Source organism: Cajanus cajan, chromosome 8, assembly GCF_000230855.2.
Source record: "Cajanus cajan strain Asha chromosome 8, NIPB_CcT2T_4, whole genome shotgun sequence".
NCBI classification, from domain to species: Eukaryota; Viridiplantae; Streptophyta; class Magnoliopsida; order Fabales; family Fabaceae; genus Cajanus; species Cajanus cajan.
The window spans coordinates 44,407,860-44,413,745 of record NC_138524.1 but is presented as its reverse complement, the minus strand read 5'-3'; positions in this window follow the sequence as shown (position 1 = coordinate 44,413,745).

Sequence of the window (5,886 nt, the reverse complement as noted above, 5' to 3'; positions counted from 1 at the left end):
GCTCACGTCGGGCGCTGTTGAGTCAAAAGTGATCCACCCGGCATCAATAAGGCTTTGGACCTTGTATTTGAGAGCTTTACAGTTCTCCGTTGAATGCCCCGATGCCCCCGAATGGTATAGACATTTGTCTTGCGGTTTGTACCAATAGGGATGAGGTGGATCAATCTTCTTTAGTGGAACGTAAGCTAGAAGACGTGCTTCCACTAGCTTCGGCAGGAGGTCGCTATATGTGGTCGGAAGTTTATCAAACTTCTTCACAGGGTTGTATTGCGACTTTCCTGACTTCGAAGTGGAAGAAGATGAGGAAATGGTTATGGCGCTGTCTCTTTTCTCCTTCTTCTTCCCAAAGGTCTTCTTAGCTTTAAATGATTCGGAAGGTTTAGCTAGCTTCCCACTTTTCAGCTCTTGTTCCACTTTTCCTCCAACATGATGGGACTCATGGTCACTGTGCTCAGCCCCGTGTATGTTGTGGTGACGCATAAGTTCCATTATTTGCGCCATTTGCTCCTTGAGCTGTGAGAGCTCGGCTGTAAGCTTCTTATTTTGTTCCTCCAACGCGTCCATCTTCTTGATTCTCTGCGCGCGCGTGAGGACAGAGAGATGACCAGCCACTTTCTAAAATGAATGCTTAATCTAATTTTATTTATGGAGCGAATACACACTTGACATGAGCTTGGTAACCCTCTATCTTTAAGGTGCTGCCTTTTTAAGACGAAGTTTTACCACCCTCCTTGACTTATGACCTCTCCCCAACGGAGAAACTCAATAGTCGTGGGTCTCTTTCACTCATGTCAAGGGGTATTGGTGAACCTAAAATGCATGGTTTATGAGGATGCATGATGTCTTATTGGTAATGATGCACATGCTCCTTACTTTTATTATATTTTCACACATTGTTTTTCCTCTCATGTCATGGTATTTTCATGCATGAGGATTATTCTTAGACCTTATCACGAGGTTTATTTTTAGTGCACAAACAATATCACATAAACCTATACACAAACAATTCACTCATCCACGAACAGTCACGAGCGAATCACGAGGTAGGGGTATCCTGCAGAAAAGTGCATATTCAAGGTGGTTCTAACTGTTCTCACCGGTCTGAGGCCCCCAAGGTGCCCCCATTATAGGGACCCAATTCCTCTCGTCGTAAGTCGATGGAAAGTTCCAACGCACTGTCGGACTTGAGTTCATGGTTATCACCTTGAGTGATGTTTTCCGACAACGGTCTGCGGGCACCTATAGACCCATTCGACAACCGGCCGTACTAACATCCACTCCCTATGGATTACCACTCATGCCCCCGGGTATAGAGGGAACTGTTGTGTGCAAAGGTTCGTGTACAGTTTGTATTTCAAACAATTGCGGAAATTAAACATACAACAGTTATTAAAACCATATAGATAAAACATATTATCATACAAGCGAGGGGTAATGAAGTAATTTTAGACTATCATTTTAGAAATAATCCATCACTAAATGAGACTGACTCTCGAGGCTTCCCCAGTGGAGTCGCCATCTGTCGCCACCGGCCCGAAACGGGCTTTCGGCATTCGCGAAGGATGGTTGGACTCTTTTATTTGTTTAAAAATATGGATTGCCAGAATGACTTATTCTCAAACTGAGACCTTGTCAAACGAGCAATTTTATTAAAAGGCTCACCAATCCATGTTAATCCCAAGCGGGACCCTCCATGGATTAGCGGTTTTCATAAAAAGGAAGGGTTCATGGAGTCGCCACCAATGTTTTACTCAAAACATTGGAAAAAGAAGTTTAAGGCAATCGATTCAAAAATCGACTTCGGCCATTACAACCAGAGTCGGGTAAGGGAGTCGGTTACGCGTGGGGAAGGTGTTAGCACCCCACAGCGCCCCTTTCGGGTTCCCTATGACAGATTATTTCTAAAAATAATAGTGCGAAATTACTAAATTACCCCTTATTTATTTATTCTAAACAATTATAACTTAACTATCTACATGATGACAGTTAAATATACACACAGAAAGCAGTAAAAGGAAGGACTTAAGAAGAAACCGTTGAAGCGTGCTTTTATATTCAAGTAAAACTGGGAAGCTTTTTGGCGTTCCCTCGCTCTACAAGCCCGCTCGCTCCCTCCTAGAAAATTTTAACTATGGAAATCCGGAGGATTTCCCTTCGACTCAGTTCGAGACTCAAGCAAAAAGCTCAGAACTCGAGAACTTTGTCGGATCAACTCTCCGAGTGATTTCTAGGCAGAGCACTGCTCAAAAAAACCCAGAATACTCAAGAAGAGGGTTAAAACTCAGTGTCAAAGTGTGTAATGACGTTGAAATGACGCCATATTTATAGGGATGAGGCGCAATACGGTCTCTGGGGGTCAATACGGCCCGTATTGAGTTTTTGAACTACAATACGGCCGTATTGAATTCAGTACGGCCGTATTGAAGTTCAAAAAACCTCAATACGGCCGTATTGAGTTCAGTGCGGCTGTAGTGAACTTCAATACGGCCGTATTGAGTTCAGTGCGGCCGTATTGTAGTTCAAAATGTTCAATACGGCCGTACTGAACCTCTGGGAGACCGTATTGGGCTTCATTCCTCCCACTTTTCTTATTTTAGCTATCCTAAGACCTCTAGACCTATAGAGAACCCTCCTTGGGCCTTCTGGAAGTCCTTCTGGCTGATCTTCCTTCAGTCTTCGAGAGTCTTCAAGCTTTATTTCCGACCCGGACAATTTTAGGGGTCTACAGTTGTTTGCACAAATTTTCAGCCACCTCTTAGATTCTTTTAGGGTTCCTTTTAGGCATACAATGTTGACTAAATCAAGTGAAAATGCAAGGAAAGTGGGCAGCAATTTTCATGCATGTGCAAGGAAGCATTTTTACACATGGAAATTCAAAGAAATTCAAGGAACATGCTAGAACTAAATAGCATGCATGAATGACTCCTAGATGGCTCCTATATGTCACGCCCACTTAGAATGATGCATCATGGTATGTGTTTCATGCAAGGTGTTTGGCACATACATGGAAATTATGTAGACAAAATATAGGAAACAAAAATGACAAAACTTTAGGTGGATTCAAAAATCAAAAAGCATGTTCATGGCATTTTTATATGATACTCAACCTAAAAAATAGAAAAGCATAGCAAACCTAACAATGGAACCTAAAATTGCAAGGAAGGCTCACAAGGAACAAGGTGTGAACCCCAAAGCTATTCGGCCACACAAAGAAAACAAGAAGAAGGAAAGTGACCGAAAGCAAAAGACTCAAAGGAGACACAAAAAGATTAGATGTTACCCTTGTAGAACCTTGGCTCTTGATACCACTTGATGGGTTCCTCCTTCCATGAATGACGTAGGGAATGTAGAGAGGAAGCCTTGGCCCTTGATCTAGGTTCAACAAGGTAGACAAAGGAAGGTGCTTGGGGAAGAAAAGGATGATAGTGTGAAAATGGATGGTGTTTGGCGGAAGCAAGTTTGGTGAAGGTGTTTGGTGGCTCAAAGTTGGCTCACTCCAAAGTAGTTGGAGGCCACTCTAGGTTTCACTCTCCAAGGGTGGAGAATGGAGGTAGGTTAGCCGAAGCAACCCTAGGGACTAAGGATAAGGATTTGAGGCAAAATGTGCTCTCTCAAATTCATATAATCCAAAGTATTTACAAGTGGTGGGGGGTGGGGTATTTATAGGAGAAGTTGCATTTAGGGTTGCATTTAGGGTGTGCATGGCCGAAAATGCCAAGGCAAATGCACTCCAAATGCAATGCCAAATTAACCCTAGATGCAACTTGGTGGCCAAGTTTGGAATCTATGGGATTAGATTGGCTATTTCTAGGTGCATGATAAGTCCATGCAACCTTTGCCCTCCATTGGGCCTAAGCCTTTCTAATCACCAAAAATAGGTCCAAACTCACCAAACTAGGCGTCACCTCCTATGTAATACCCTAGCCCAAATTAAAAACCCTAATCATCTAAAGCACCCCATAATACAAGGGTAAAATAGGAAATACAAAGAAAATAAATCCTATGACTAAAATACCCCAAAATACAAGGGTAAAATTGGCAAATAAAATAAACCCTATACTAATGAGGCTTAGGAGGGTACTAATACTCTATGATCATGAGGAGAGTATCCCTAGGTGTGTGAACACCCTCCTCCTCTTCGACCCTCCTAGCCATGGACCTAGTGATGGGGCCCACATGTGTCTTCAAGGATGGTCCTCCATCATCAATGATGGAATAACACTAAGGCCGAGAAGACCAAGAGGTGATATATTAAAGGAGGCAAGAGGAATGGGTTAGTGAGGCCACTTTTGGACCTTAGCTCCTAAGTTCTTTTTAATCATAGAATTTATTTTACTTGTATTTCCAATTTTACCCTTGTATTTTGGGGTGTTTAGGACTTAGAATTTATTTTCCCTTGTATTTCCCTTTTTACCCTTGTATTATGGGGTGCTCTAGATGATTAGGGTTTTTAATTTTGGGCTAGGGTGTTAACTAGAAGGGTGACGCATTTTTTTGGTGTTCATTGGATCTATTTTTGGTGTTAGAAAGGCTTAGGCCCAAGTGGAGGGCAAAGGTTGCATGGTCTTATCATGCACCTAGATATAGCCAATCCAAACCCAAAGATTCCATCCTTGGCCCCCAAGTTGCATCTAGGGTTCATTTGCATTTCATTTGGAATGCATTTGCCTACTCCAAATGAAACCCTAGATGCCTCCCCTCCTATAAATACCCAACACCCCACACCTTGTAAATACTTTGGATATTGAATATAAAGAGAGCCTTTAGTGCCTTTATATCTTTCCTTAGTCACCCTTGGCTATTTTCGGCCAAACCCTACCATCTCCACCTTGAGAGAAACAACCCTAGAAGTGGCCTTCATCATCATGAAGTGAGCCAACCCTAGAGTACCATTCTCAAGCATTTCCTCAAACACCTTCTACCCAACCTTCATTTTCGTCCATTCCATCATCATCCACCCTAAAACCTTGGTCCACCTTTGAAGAACTTGATCCTTGGAGAAGGCGTCCTCCTCCTTACTCATCATCTCAAGTTCATGCAAGTAAGGATGGCATCAAGTGGTATCAGAGCCTTGGTTCTTCAAGGGTAACAATCTCTTTATCTCTAAAAATATTCGGTCATGTCATGTCTTCCTTACATGTCTCCTAAGTGTGCCTAAATGAATCATCTTAATTGCCATATTTTGATGATCCATAAATCTCTTCTCATGTGTTGATTCATACCATATGTTCTTTGTGAATCATCTTGGCATTTTAGGCTTTCTTATTTAGGTTCTTGCTTTTTTCTTTAAATTTTTGAGTTGCTGGAAATTTTGGGCTGCATGTTATACATTAATGTTTTTATTTTTTTAATCCATCCGGTTTTGTCATAAGCTTGTCTCTTTGAACTACCTTGAAAGAAATTCCAAGTTTTTTATGCTTAGCCTTTGAAATGAACAAAAAATGACATGCATGCCACTTGTTTGATAAAATGGCCGTGAGTCCTTGTCGGAAATCACACTCAAGGTGATAACCGGTTACTCTAGCCCGAAATACTGCGACAGACCTTAGAGTTTGCCAGGTGACGGCGACAGAGATACTGGGTCCCTATAATGGGAGCACCTTGGGAGCCTTAAAGACCAGTGAGATTAGAACCATCCCATACAACGCACTTTTCTTGACAGGGACCACAGACCAAGGATTTGATCATGATCGTTCGTGGGTGTACATTGATTGAGCATATGTGTGTGCATTTGTTTGTATTATTTTATTCTAATAAGATGAATTGGAATTTTATAATAAGCAAATAATAAAGATAATAATAATAAAAATAATAATAAAATTTTATACCCCTTTGTACATTCTTAGGTCAGCATTCCATTAACATCATATAGGTAGTTTCCTTTTT